We start from the raw sequence: 15,439 nt of genomic DNA, 5'->3' as shown, positions 1-15,439 counted from the left end.
TAACAAATTAAACATAGTTCATGCCTTTCCAAGTTTAAATATAGGGAAACATAGTGTACGCTACAAACAAACCCAAAAAACAAAGCAACATCCCCACAAAAAAAACATCAAGACACACACAAAAGCCACACACGGTCAACCCAATGGTTCCTTGCATTTTGCCCGGTTATGGCCGGCATTTCCACATCTAGAGCATTTGTTTGGCTTCTTTTTTTTCGCAACCTGCAACAGCGTATATCAGTAATCATTAATCAGTAATCAGTATCACTGGGAAAAAAATATATGTTTAGTGTACACTAACCTGAGGATACTCTCCTGCTGAAAGTTTTCTCTTCATCGTAGGCCTTCCTGATGGACGTTTTGCCTTAGGTGGCATAATATTAAGGTCACGCACCTCTGCTGGGATACGAATGTCGTCAGGGTCGGGCACTGGTAGGATTTTTCCACAAACTGTTGCACTCCAAATTGATTTCTTAAGAATTGGATCAACCAAACTGCTGTACTCCACTTGGCGAAGCCTAGCCACGGCCATTGCATGTCGGCTAGGGTATTTCAATGTCTGAAACTCTAGACATGAGCATGTTTTGTTTAGGAGATCAACATGCCTCCGTACACCGAAATCAGAACTCACTTCAACCTCCCACAAAGAAATGCCTTGAACCGAAAGTGCAGCAGATTTTTGCTGCTGCAGGTTCTTAACTTGTCAACCTCTTCTGTAATGTCACCATCCATCTTTTGAATGGTCTCTCTTCTGCATTCAAGCCACCTACTTAACATTCGCCTGATAAATTCTAGCATTGCAACGATTGGACTGTCTCTTGGAGCTAATAGTGCATTGTTCAGAGACTCTGCAATGTTACTGGAGGTCATATTATACCTCTGACCAGAAAAGTGTGATCTAGTCCACAGCGCAAGAGGGATTTTTTCCATGTACTCCCAACAACCATAATCAACATCCTTCAGCCTTGCGTATACTTTCTTGAAATTAGAAACTGTGAACGCTTCTCCAGCCTTTCCGACCAACCCTTTCTGACCGGAACCTTTGTATTAGCGTGAACATTTCTCTAGATATGGACAAGACATGCACCGTGGTGTGACTGTGGATACCATTTCTTTTTAGCTTTGGCAATTCCACCGTGCCTATCCGAGATAATAGTAAGATCAGAGGAATCTAGAATTATTTCTAACAACTTCTCAAAGAACCACCTCCACGTCTTGTTAGACTCTGCATCAACAACGGCGAACGCTATCGGAAATACCTGGTAATTAGCATCTTGTCCACTGGTTTTTAGTCACCATCCTCTTTACCAGGTATGTAAAGAGGATGGTGAACTTACCTGTTCAGAGATCAACATCACTCCTTCCTCATGACTCAGATTATTAGTCACCATCCTCTTTACATAGTGTCTGAGAGTAGGAGCAATCTTCACAGCATCAACCAAAGGAATCTCAATCACAAGCTTCTCCATCAAAGCCTTGCATCTGGCATCATCTAACTCCTGCTTAGACTTCTTAGGATTACTTGGGTAAGGAATCTTAGGTTTGTAAACCCTTTCCTCTATTGGTTTCGGATTCTGAAAAACTTCAGCTTCGCTCTGCAATTGGTGTCTCGCGACACTAGTGGTGGTGTCGCTCGACACTAGCTCTGTAGTTTCAAAATTTTCTTCAGATTCGTCAAACTCCACGATTTCATCCTCAGAAACACACTTTTTAAGCACATGAGTCAACTTTTTATCACTCCTTAACGAGATGGCACTGCAGTAATGCCTAGGATTGGTATCAGTCTTCTCAGGAAAGAATCCTTCTTGCCTTTTTACAGACTCTACAGTTTGAGCAACCTGAGTATCAAGCTTCTTGACATGAGTGTTCAGAACTTCAATTTTTCCATTCAGATCCAGATACAGAGCATCAATCTTCCCATTGAAATCCACAGTCATCTTCTGCTGACCTTCCAAGATCTGTTCCAGCATAGACTTCACCTCATTATCAGAAGTTTGAGGAGGAGGAGCATCATGGTTCCTTGAGAAACTGTTGTTGGAGTAGGATGTCTGGTACTGAGGTTTGGAGCTGGAACGAGAAGAGTTCTGATTACCTGTGAAGGTACTCCTCTGATTATTTCCACTGTAATTCATGTTTCCTGGCTGAGTACCAAATCTCTAACCCTGAAATCCAGCTCCATTGATGAAGTTAACATCCTCTTCCTCAAGTGCTTCATCTGGTTCGAAATTCTTAACCTCTGCAGCATATCGGACGGACTTCTTACCCAATAGAAGGCTATGCACAGAGTCAAGCTTAGCCTTCACCTCAGCAATCTGCGATCCATTCATGTTTCTACCCTGCTTCTTTCGCTGATAGTCTGCATTCTTGGTACTATTGCTAGATGCCAAGTTTTCAATAAGCACAACAGCGTCTTCAGGGTATCTGGTGTTGAAGTTCCCATTGCTTGCAGCATCAAGAGCCATCTGATACCTCCAATCAACACCTCTGAAGAAAATACCTAGCAGCTGAACATCACTGAAACCATGATGTGGACAATCTCTCTGATATGACTTGAATCTCACCCAAGCAATTTTGAATGCTTCAGTTGGTCCTTGAGAAAACGTTGAGATTTTTAGTCTCAGTTCCTCAGACCTGGCATCATCATAAAAATTGTGCAGAAAGGCGTTTCTGGTCTCCTCCCAAGTAGTTAGTGATCCTGGCTCCAACTGCTTTAGCCAGTTAGCTGCTTCTCCAGCAAGAGAATAAGGAAACAGCTTACAGAAGAGGAAGTCATTGGACACTCCAGTGTATTTGATGCTGGTGACCAAGTCCTCAAACCTCTCAATATAATCCATCGGATGCTCATGAGAAAGACAATGGAAAGGATGCTGAGCCACAAGAGTGTAATACACAGGCTTCAGCTCAAAGTCATTTCTCTGAAACGCAGGAGCGCGAATCGCAGACCGATTTGCATAGAATTGCTCAGGTCTGTTGTAGTCACCCAGCGCCTGATGATGTTACCCTCTCCATCAAGTCGCTGGCCTCTCTCATTACACACATGACCATCTTGGCCTCTCCAGACTCCAGCATCATCATGAACCAATGCCAGTGCGTTCTCCATCTTTGCTAGTTTCTGAGACAAAGAGAAAGAGCAATGTAAGTAACAAAGTAATAATAAAATTAAGAAAAACGACGGGTGTCGCGCGACACCAATGCTGGTGTCGCTCGACACTAAGAAAAACTTAGTCGAAACTCAAGAACTAAAGTTTAATGGCAAAAATCAAGTCCCCAGCAATGGCGCCAAAACTTGATCTGCTCAAAGTTTAATCCCTAAACTACTCTGCAAGAGCACATATATGCAATTGTAGTATAATAGGGGTCGAACCACAGAGACAAGAGATTCGCACAATAAACTATCTAGGCTTGAATTACGCTAAGCAAACACAATGAATTTAAAAGCAACAATGAAAGCAAGACGGTTGTAAACTCGATGGACTCAGGGTGTTTCTCAGGAAATCAAAGTATGCAGATCAATTGATTAGTCAGGGTTCAGGTTTAAGCACAGTTCTTGAACTCGAATCACATAATTATAATTAACCAACTTCCGTTGTGAGAATTATCTAAGTTAAAATCCTAGAATTCCAAATTCCTTTGCAAATCCTACAGATTTAAACCAGCTTTAATGCACAAGTTCGATATGTTCACAAAGCAGCTAAACCAAATTCCTTTGCGAATAGCTACTTTGCTCACCCTAGGTTCTTTCCAGTTATTCAATTACACTTCCGTGTCAATCAATTAACCTAAGATTTAAGTTCTAGGTGGCCAGTCCAGAATTAGCTTTAAGAACAACCTATGGTGAAGAACTAAATAGATTATGAACCCTAACTAACCAATCAATCTAACATCTAATGAAATCCTTTATGAGAACCCTAAACCTAACAATCAAACTACTCAGACATGGAGATTGAAGCAATAAACATGAATGAATAGATTGCAGAAAAGAAATAATAGATTAATAAACAGGGGTTCGAAATCTTCTCTCTCCGGAACAGAGTTTCAGACTTGTCTCCCCAAAAGCTCTCAAAAACAAAAGTTCTCTCTAAGAAAATCTAAGGTATCGATATAAGGTGGCTAAAAACCCTATTTATAACTTAAAAACACGTTTTGGGCTTCCTTGTAATTATTGGAGACTTTTGGGCCCAACTCCTTCAAACAGGAAACAAAATCACGTTTTCCTTATTTCTGCAACAACTGTCGAGCGACACTAAAACACATGATTCATCCTTCACGAATTTGATCCTTGTTTAGCTCCAAAGTGCTCCAAAATCACCAATCAAACTCCAAACATACCTATGACCTGAAAAGACTCCAAAAGACTCGAAAGACACTAAAAAGACTCTATAAATAAGACTTATACCATGGTCAAAAACCATAAAAACCATGATATATCAATCGATTCGCACCTTAAGGACAGATAGGGGAGGCGAGTTCACATCTAAGGAGTTCCTTGAGTTCTGTGAAGAAAGTGGGATTAGAAGACAACTCAATGCTCCTTATACACCGCAGCAAAACGGAGTGGTAGAGAGGAGAAACAGAACTTTGATGGAGATGACAAGGAGCAGTCTTAAAGCTATGAAGGTACTAATTATTTATGGGGGGAAGCAGTTCGACATTCTACCTATATAATAAACAGAGTACCAACAAGAGCGCTTGAAGGAATGACTCCTTATGAATGCTTAAAGGAAAGGAACCCAAGGATAAGTCACTTGAAGGTGTTCGGTTGTCTAGCTTATGCAAAGGTGGAGGTAGCAAACCTTAAGAAACTAGATGACAGGTCGCAAACACTAGTGCATCTTGGAATAGAACCTGGCTCCAAAGCATACAGATTTTTTAATCCTACAACACAAAGGATAGTGGTGAGCAGGGATGTGTTGTTCGATGAAAAAACAGGTTGGAATTGGAGTACAGCAAAGAATGGAGTGCAGAGAAACCCTGGAATGTTTCAGATGAGATGGGGAGAGGTGATTGATGCAGGAGAAGGATCTACAGTAATCGCATATGATCAAGAAGGAGAAGAAAACAGCGAGTGTCAAGCGACACCATCATCAGTGTCGAGCGACACTACTGAACGTGCATGTCGCGTGACACCATTAACAGTGTCAAGCGACACCACCAATCTTGAAGCAGATCATACCTTACCGAATGAAACTAAGGCACTTGAAGAGGAGCAACCACTACGAAGATCAAGTCTTCCAGTACGATAACCAGGGTATCTCAATGACTTTGTCATGCAAGCAGCAGTAGAATGCGAGATCCTCTTACTACTAGTCAATGATGAGCCAAGGATGTTTGCAGATGCAAAAGACTCAAAAGAATGGAGACAAGCATGTAAGGAGGAAATCGATTCTATCAACAAAAACAGAACTTGGCTTCTAGTAGACAGGCCAAGTGGAGCAAAAATCATTGGCTTGAAGTGGATCTTTAAGATTAAGAGGAATGCAGATGATACTAACAATAAGTACAAGGCGCGGTTTGTGGCTAAAGGAGTACAAGAATCTGGCATAGACTTTGATGAAGTCTTTGCACCTAGCTCGGATCGAAACTATAAGACTGTTGGTTGCATTATCAGCTTCACATGGATGGGAAATTCATCACCTTGATGTAAAAACAGCATTTTTACATGGAGAACTAAAAGAAGATGTTTATGTGAGTCAACCGGAAGGATTTGAAGTTAAAGGAGAAGAGCACATAGTGTACAAGCTTTCAAAGGCCTTGTATGGCCTAAGACAAGCCCCAAGAGCTTGGAACATGAAGCTGGACTAGATACTGAAGGGAATGAAGTTTCTCAAGTTTACAAAGGAGTCCTCTGATAACACCGGATTTTGACCATTTTTATGGATCACTTTAATATCTTTTACAGGTGTTTTTACTCCATTTTCAAAGGTTTTCAAAGAATTTCTATGTTTCCGGATTTTAAAAGACTTTTCAGGTAATTTGGGATAAAGAGGCACAAATTGGAACAAAAAGACTCTTTTGGATAAATGCAGACCGTCAGAACTCTCATGGAGAGACGAAGACCTTCTCACCGTCTGATCACCCTCAAAATTGGACAACTTATAGAAGAATCAACCAGCTTTTAAATGCACTTGGTTTGGAGACATTCCAACGTTTGGATCTCAAGATATTCCATTAGCCCCGGAGCCACTCGAAGACAGCCAGCAAGTCACGCGACCGCGACCGCGGCCAACAGCCCATTCCCCGCGGTCACAAGCCTCCCAACCGCGGCCAGCCACCTATTTCCCGCGGTCACGTCATTCCCGACCGCGGCCGACCAACTCCGAATTAAAGCCCACATCTCTGAAGCCCAAAGTCATCTTAGCCTCAATTCCGGAACCCTAGAGACCATGGAGTATTGAAGACTATAAATACTTGTCATTTAGGTCGTTTTTAGACACCACCCTTTATACTTTACACAAACCCTTTTCCTTTAGCCGTTTTTATGCGATTTTTGTAGAAGATTGTTCAAGTCTGAGTTCTTCAATAGAGAAGCTTTCTTTCATCTCTTTTCTTTACTGTTTTTGATTACTTTTATTAAAACCAATGATGATGTCGACCTCAGCTATGTCTGAGTAGATCCCGAGTTGGGCTTAGGGTTCCCGAAAGGGGCTCTCATAATCGATTAAGACATATAGGTTTATAGATCTGGGATTTCGACCTGTTCTCTGTTTATTCTTGTTCTTATTGCATGTATGCTTGATTGATCACCTAGTATCTGATCTAGATAGTTAGTGTTGCGAAATTTTTCATTAAGTATCAGCCCTAAAATGAAACAGGCGATTTTTCCGTAGGAGTGGAAACCTACCTGCGGCGAGATCGTGAGTATTGACGAGTCTTGTGCAGCTCTTGCGTTCTCTCCCTTCCAGGGCCAGAGTGGAAACCTACTGGTCAGGGTTGCGAGAAACAGTTGGTTATGATCACGACAGTGACGTAGTCATACCGCCGTACTCTAGCTCTAGAACCACCTATATATCGATATCCGTCAATCCCAATCTATCTACCCTAGTGTTAAAACCGATTATGATCCCTTAGAGTTCCCAAAATCTCAGCGTTTTTAGCCATAGTTTACAAACCAATCGATTTTTATTTGCTTATTTAGATCTGTTTTTCAATTGCCTTAGTTCGATATTTACTTGCTTGACTTGCTTTCTATTCGATTTTTCTACTTGCTTTTTAGGATAAATTTATTTGCTTTCTTTAAGTTTTAGTTTAATTCGTGACAAACAACCAACCTTTAAAACCAATCTAGTCTAGACATAAAGTTAAAAACCGTAGAAGAATACCAGGCACACAAATCTCTGTGGATTCGATCCCTAAATACTACAACTGATTAGCTGTGCACTTGCGGCTTTCATTTGTTTTGTTAAGGGTAAAACTTGTTCCCTCACGCAGTTGACACGACATCAAGTTTTTGGCGCCATTGCCGGGGATTTGTTTCGCTGCCTTTTGCTATTTTTCTTGTTTTAACTTCTGTTCTAGACACCTGATCTCTAGTTATTTCTAGGAGTTTTGCTGAATTATCTTTCCCTTCTTTTGTTTTTCTCTGAATTGCATGAATACCAGGCGCAGACCTGTAGAAAACATTCCAATTCTAGACGAGATAGACAGACACGAAAGAGAACTTCGAAGACTTAGACGAACGCAAGGAATGGCCTACGACGACCAGCCTGGAGATCCTATTAATCGAACTTTGAATATGGACCAAGACGGGTCCAAACATGGAGAAAATGAAGAGAATGATCACAGATGAGGTGATCATGCTCGACAAGATGGAGAGGAGGATGAGGTTCCTCCAAGAAGCCACCAGAACCGCGAGAGAGAAGAACGTGAAGACCTTGAAGCACCCATCGATGCAGCCGATGGTGACCACCAAGGAGTGCAGCCGAATGGACGCATTAACCGTCCTCTTCAGCCAGCAAATCAACACCGAAGACAAGCTAGAACCCATCGCATAGCTGATTTTGATGCACCTACTCAAAATTTTCAGAACCGATCTGCAATTCAAGTCCCATTTCCGAACCGGAATGAGTTTGAAGTCAAGCCTCAAATCATCTCATTGGTGAAGCAAAACCAATTCCATGGAGTTCCTTCCGAACATCCAATGGACCATATCGAGCTCTTTGAAGAAATCTGCAGCATGATGAGAACAAACCAAATTCCACCAGACTATTTAAAGTGTAAGTTGTTCCCTTTTTCATTAGCAGATAAAGCTCACCGTTGGTTGAAATCTTTGCCTGCAGGATCGATTACTAATTGGGAAGAATGTAAAACTGCTTTCTTGAACCACTTCTATACTAAGTCAAGGTCGAATCAGTTGAGAACAAAGATCTCAAACTTTCAACAAGGGCCAACTGAATCTTTCTATGAAGTCTGGGAACGTTTTAAGGAGTATGAACGTGATTGCCCTCACCACGGATTTCATGGATCAAGCCTGCTGAGCACATTTTACTGAGGTTTGCAACCAAAATACAAACTTTCACTTGATACAGCTAGCAATGGAGATTTTGGACAAAAGACGATAGCCCAAGGAAGAGCCCTCATCAAAAATTTGGCTCAAGCCAATAGCAATGATTGTCCTGAATACGATCGATCGATGAAGCAAGCCGGAACAGACAACAAAGAGATAACCGAGTTGAAGAACATGATGAGCCAGCTTCTGAAGAGCAACAATCGCCCGATCCATGCTTGTGAGACCAACAATGGCGCAGAAGATGAAGGACCTAGTGATATTGATCACATTAATCAGGCCTTTCAAGAAGAAGATGTGAACTATGTAGGAGCACTGGTGCCATATCAAAATCGCTCCAACAATGGTAACAACAACAACTTCCGGAATGCAAATTACAATTATCTCTCTTACCGCAATCCAAATGTGGAGAATCCTCAAGATCAGTACTACCCACCTCAGCAAAAATCCTTCCAAAACAAGTTTCAAGGTGGAAACTTTGGAGGAATAGTACCATATCAACCGCGACAGCCATATAACTACCAAGGTACGGGTTTTAACAATCAATTTGTACAACAGCAGGGAGTCACGACGAACCAGCTAGCTTCACAAATCGGTAGACTTGAACAGTCCATCCAGCAGCTCGTTATGACGAACGAAAAAGCATTTAAAGACGTGAACGTGAAAGTCGACTGCATGTACAATGATCTGAACCGTAAGTTTGAATCTTTATCTTCGCACGTCAAAAAGCTAGACGAGCAAGTCGCCCAAACAGCCGACTCTATGAAGAGGCAAAGTGGAGTTCTTCCAGGAAGAGTTGAAGATAATCCTAAAAAGTTTTGCAACGCCATAACCACATTATCCGAAGAAGAGGCCAGAACCGATGGAAAGAAAGAAGAAACCCCAATCTTTGTACCACTGTACAAAGATGTTGATGCCAAGCAGCCACCATTTAAGGTATCTGAACGATCACCGTTTCAAAGGCTTACAAAAGCCGATGATCCGGGACGTTTTGTTTTCCAATGTTTCATTTCAGGAATCAAGTTTACAGACTGCCTGTGCGATTCCGGAGCCAATGTCAACATCATGTCAAAGACATTTTCCGAGAAATTGGGCATAAAAACCTTAAGGACATCGACGGTTAAGGTTATCTTTGGAGATTCATCTCAAAAAGATACTGAAGGGGCGATTCATGATCTACAAGTTCTAGTGGGAGATAAGATTGTTCCAGCTGATTTCCAAGTCCTGGAGATGGATAAAGATAAGGAGAGGCCACTCATTTTCGGGAGATCATTCCTAGCTACCGTAGGAGCAGTAATCAATCACGCAAACCGGCATGCTGTTTTCCTCAATGTGGATCGCAGAAGGTACTACCCGACTATCTTAGATGATTTTCCAAGCAAAGGAAACAGGCCAAAAGAGAAAGAAAAGGAGAAGCCGAAAGCTTTTGCAAAGATCAAGATCATCATTCCACCGGATACAACAGAAACTAGTGAGGACCATATCCAGGAGCTAATCGAAAACACAAAAAGGGTTTTAAACAATGTTAAAGTCCGGAAGAAGAATAAAGGGAAGAAGACGGCTCCTCAAGGAGAGGAAGTAAAACCTCCAGCGACCGGAAGCGATAAAGGCACATCGAGTGGAGTGCCATTCAAATCAGCCTGATTCTTCATGACTACGTCAAGCTAAACGACTTAAAACAAAGCGCTTAATGGGAGGCAACCCATTTAGGTACTCTTTCTTTTAGTTTTCTTTTCCTTTTTACATTTTATGCTTTCTTTTTCTTTTAAGTTTCAGGTATTTTATGAAACAAAAACACAAAAAAAATCAGAAAATTAGAAAAACCAAGAAGAAAAGGATAGGTTTTTAGCTGCTCGGCCCGGCAAAGACCTGAAAGTTGGACGAAGGCCGCAGGAGGAAGAGCCGCGGTCGCGACCAACCGACCCGCGGCCAAGGAAGCATCGACCGCGGCCGAGCCCTCAATCACCGCGGTCGCGCGTCTCCTGACCGCGGCAGTTGGTCGTTGAGGTGACGACGCAGATTTCCGCCGCTTTTTGAAGTTTCCCGGTGTTACCTGGCGTTTCCCGGTGCTACCTGGTGTTTCCCGGTGTTACCTGGTGTTTCCCGGTGAATCCCGGTGATTCCCGGTGATTCCCGGAGCATTTTCGGTAAAGCCTGTTAAGATTCTCCGTAAGTTTTAAACTTTCTTTATTTCCAAGACAAGAAAGGTAAGTTCCCGTAAACTTAAAAATTTCCCGGAAATTTTCCGTTTTTGCCACAAAAACGCCTTTTAAAGAAAAGAAACACATTTTTTGGATCAAAACTCCTTTTTCTCTCCCCTTCCAAAAGACTTGGAGATTTAGGAGATAGAACACTTTTTCAATTCTTAAGCTTTTTAAGAGGTTCTTGGCTCAAACCTCACTCTTTTTCAAAGCTGAATTCAATTCTGCCATCAAATCTCTCTTTCCAGCAAGGTATGAACCTCAAACTCGCCATTTTTAATTGATTTCAGAACTTAGGGTTTTCTTAAAAAGCTCAAATCTCTGTTTATTGATGGTGGAAATAGTTTAAGAACAATAGATTATCCTTTTAGGTTATCTAAAAATCGTTTTTAACAACTAGCTTAAGAGGAATTGAAATTTTTGAAACTTGGATTCTACATGCTTTATAAAAATCGAATTTGGAACAGCAAAATTGATGAATCTGATTAAGTCTAGTGTGATTAGTGATTAGTATTGGGTAATCTTTAGATTTTACATGGAAATTGCTCATAAAAACCGATTTTTAGAAGATTTCTATGTTAAGAACATAAAAAATCGGAATCTAGTCATGAACTACTTGATTTTTTTGATTTAATGCCAATTCTGCTTGCTCATGGTTTTAATTAATCTCTTTATACTAATGTTAGTATAACTGATCTTAATGTGTTAAAATCAGCATCCATATTCACTCTTTTTCCAAGAATCATTTCGTTTTGCAGAAAAATGGAACAAACCAGATCCTGAAGAAGCCGTCGCACTGGTGACAGCTCTGAGGACATTCCCGATGATGCTACTCTAGGAGAGTACATGCTTAACCAAGCCAGACCGAGAAGGAGAAACTATGTGATGAGATTGCTCCAGCACTCAAGAGAAACACGAGCAGCTCCCGAGCCACCACAGATTCGATACATTGGCAGGGAGACAAACCCGAGAGTGGACTATGCAAGCGTTTCAAGAAGCTGAACATCAAACCCACGCCTTGCATTGATTATCATACACTTGAGATGCTTGGAATCAGAAAGGATGTGATCTGGTACATCGATGCACTTAAGCTGAGACCCTACATGGAGCTGAACCTTCCGACTTATCCTGAGCTAGTCCACGAGTTCTTAGCAACTATTACACTCCACCACACGAAGAAGAGGAACCCCAGAGCATCAGATGGCATCTTGTCATTTTCTATCCGCCGACAGCCTTACTCTCTCACCATTTCTGAGCTTTGTGAAGCTCTTAAGCTTCCATACACTGATGGCATTTACCTTGAAGATGAACCCGATTTTAACTTGTGGAGAGAGATGGGATATGGAGTCTATGATAGCGGGAGATCCAAGTCAGCTATTCTTACTCATCCAGCAGTGAGAGTTGTGCACAAACTCTTAGCACACACGATTTTCTCTAGAGCCAACATGGGATGTGTTTTGAAGACCGAGCTCATTACACTTCAGATTCCGTTTATGGACGACCCACGACTTGCTTGCTTTGCCTGGATCATAGCACATAACATGGTTAAGGTGAAGCATGATTTACATGGTTGCGAGGACGCTACTCCAGCTTACGGGAGTGCTATTACAGCGATACTACAGGCTGTAGGATTCGATTTCTCGTCTGATGATCCACTTCCCGATGTCTGGTATGACCTACTTTATCTCTCTCGCGATCATACTATCTCTTGTGCCGCTTTCGATCCAGACAGGTTTGGTTACAAGTATTGCACTGGCACTGAGGAGCACCGAGTCAGCTTGCCTTCACCATCAGTTCCGAGATTGTGTAACGGAGGACGTCCGAGATGGACTCCGGAATCCAATGATTTTCTGCCATCTGTACCTCGACTACCATTCACCATTGGCCAATACATAGTGGCCAAGGCGAGGCGTGATGCAGCTGCGACCCGTGCTCACTTTCAGCCATCTGTTTCGACCGGCCACACCTCATCATCTACATCATCGCACACACATTCTGATCTGGAGCACAGAGTTGAGAGACAGGGACGACGCTTTGAGCGCGTTGTCTCCTTCCTACAGGAGCAGCACCAGTTCGCAGACGACACATCGGAGGATGAGTGATTGATCAGCACTTCACTACCATCATGGTTCTATCATCATTTTCTTTTCTTTTATCTTATTTTATTTCGCTTTTATTCACCATTTTCTCACCAACTTTTTCACACTAGGGATAGTGTGATTTAAGTCTGGGGGAGGATGTCTATCCGTACTAATCATTTTCTTGCTTTTGCTTTTAAATTTCAAGCACTTTTTAAATTTTAATATGTAACCTATTCGACATTAAGTATTTTTTTTTTCAGGAATGTTTGACGCAAAACTATGATGATTTAGACCTGCACACTTCTACACTATGCATGATAGCTCATTTGTGGTTAGCACTAGACTAGGCGGTATCTAGAGTACTTGCACTACGAACTCCCACCAGAGGACTTCTATTCATGGAGATTCTTTCTGACAGGATATACTAGCTCATTTTATTTGACCTTAATATTGACATCTAATTTTCTCATCATTGACTTTAGGCAGGCATTGACATACACATCTAAGACATCTTTTACCCTCACTTTTACCACTCTTTGTCGTCCTAGATGACCAGTTTATCTTTATCTGGTACCATACCCTAAACCCAAAACCCTTGTTTTCAATCCTCATGCATTCTCTCTTTAGTTTATATCAGCAGATATATGCCAAAACGTCGGAGAGAAGAGGAGCGACGCAGTTTTCAGTCACTCACAAAGGAGACTGAATGGAATTGAGAAGGAATAGTATCAAAAACCTCATAAAGCTTTACAAGACAGATATTAACTGGTAATTTCGTGCTCTCTAAGACTCTATATCTAAAAGTGTTCCTTTTCATCAAAAAAAAAAAAAAAATCGAATGAAAAGAGAGAGGGAAACAAAAAGCCTAATGAGTCTTAGGTATTGATTGGTTCACCCGCTATCACCCGCAAACGCAGCGTTTGCGGTTGGTAGCGGTTAGTGGCGTTTTATCACAATCATAGAAATCGCTGCAAACCGCTCCAAATTGTTTTACACCGTTGAAATCCAAAAGCTGCTTCCCGCCAGCGTTTGCGGTTGCGGGTGGTAGCGGTTTGATAAAAAAAATCACACTAGAAAAAAAATAGAAGATCACGTTAAAAACAGTTATAAAATCCTAACCCTACTAATCTTCTCCTATATATATAAACCTTAACCTCTCATTTTTTCTATCAAGTTCTAATCTCTAATCATGACTTTCATATCAGTTGAAGAAAATTAAGATACAAGCATAAGTGCCATAATACTTTAGTTTAATTCATTTATATTAATTATTCTATTTCCACTTTTAAAGTAAGAAATTATAAATATGTATCTTATTAATTACAAAATTAGTTTGTTATAATTTTTTTTTTGTTCTTTAGAAAGTTACATGATCAAACGAGATGACATGTGCGTTACTTCAACAGATCATTGTGGAAAAACAAACTCAAGATAAATATCCTAGATTTTTGAGTGCATTCCAGAAAAAAACATATTTTGAAAAATACTAATGAGCAATTTGGAGTTGATTTGAGTTGGAATCGTGCAAAAAATCGACTAGATCAATTGAAGAAATTTTATATCATGCATAAGACAAATCCAGAAAATCCATGTATTATAGCACATTTTTTCCTGTCTATTACATTACTAGACACAATTTTGGGTGATTTTCCTATTAATGAAAATAAAACATATTATTATAAAATTTATTAGTTTTTAAAATAATTATTTAGTATTTATTTATAATTTTTATTAATTATTTTGAACTAGTGAATTTTGATATTAATTATAATAATATAGTTTTTCTGTTTTTTATAATTATATGTGATTTTATTTTGGTAATTTTATGTTTAACCGCTAAAACAACCGCTGGTTTGCCACTCAAAAATGTCCCGCAAATGGACCCGCCTTAAAAAATTTAACCAGTCGTGCAAACTGCTAAATAACGCTCGAAACCGCAATCGTCCACTTCCGCAAACTCCCGCACTCGCAACCGCAACCGCTGCGTTTAAACCAGTCAAGCCCTTAGAGTGTCGAAATTTGTGGAGCAACAAGCAACCACTATTCGTTTAAGGAGCTATGGTTTTGAAATATTTACAAAAATCTAAGTCTGGAGGAGTTAGGAGAGAACCTGAGGAAGAAGACCAGGAATATATGGCAAGAAGAAAATGACTGAAAACTGTGGATACCAACAGCTTCACTCTCTCTTGCGGTTTTGCATAATATCCTGCATCCTCCAGATCTTCAGGTAACCCGTAAACACTTTAAGCCTTACCCCTAGAATAATCCTTTTTGACACCTAGCCTAGATTGCCTTGCCTAGACTTTCTTTGATGAGAACCACCGAGATTTTTAATGAATGTTAAGAGCTAGTTGACTGGAAGTTAGATCTTAGTGCATAGATTTCCGCATGACGGATTAACGGACTAGTTATGCCTGTATTGCTGGTGAGAATTTTCTATGCTATTCCCGATTGATGCATACTGATTAATATTGGTCTAGAAGTTTGGTCTCTGAGATTTTGTTTAGTTCCTGCGTTTTCAAACCTCTCACCGAGATTTAGCCTTTGTTTTGTTTGAGGACAAACAAAAGATTAAGTCTGGGGGGAGTTGATAACACCGGATTTTGACCATTTTTATGGATCACTTTAATATCTTTTACAGGTGTTTTTACTCC

At 40.7% G+C, this 15,439-nt stretch overlaps 2 non-coding genes across 2 annotated transcripts; one reads left to right on the top strand and one right to left on the bottom strand.

Annotated features, from left to right (window-relative positions):
- Positions 1 to 2,517: 2,517 nt before the first annotated feature.
- Positions 2,518 to 2,624, top strand: LOC112083269. Its single transcript, XR_002897558.1, has one exon. It is a non-coding gene; the product is annotated as a small nucleolar RNA R71 (small nucleolar RNA).
- A 5,724-nt stretch (positions 2,625 to 8,348) lies between these two features.
- LOC112083213 lies at positions 8,349 to 8,454 on the bottom strand. The gene has a single exon (XR_002897510.1). It is a non-coding gene; the product is annotated as a small nucleolar RNA R71 (small nucleolar RNA).
- Between the last annotated feature and the right edge of the window lie 6,985 nt (positions 8,455 to 15,439).

This window comes from Eutrema salsugineum, unplaced genomic scaffold (assembly GCF_000478725.1).
Source record: "Eutrema salsugineum unplaced genomic scaffold, Eutsalg1_0 scaffold_7, whole genome shotgun sequence".
NCBI lineage: Eukaryota > Viridiplantae > Streptophyta > Magnoliopsida > Brassicales > Brassicaceae > Eutrema > Eutrema salsugineum.
This window is presented reverse-complemented; position numbering and strand designations above follow the sequence as displayed.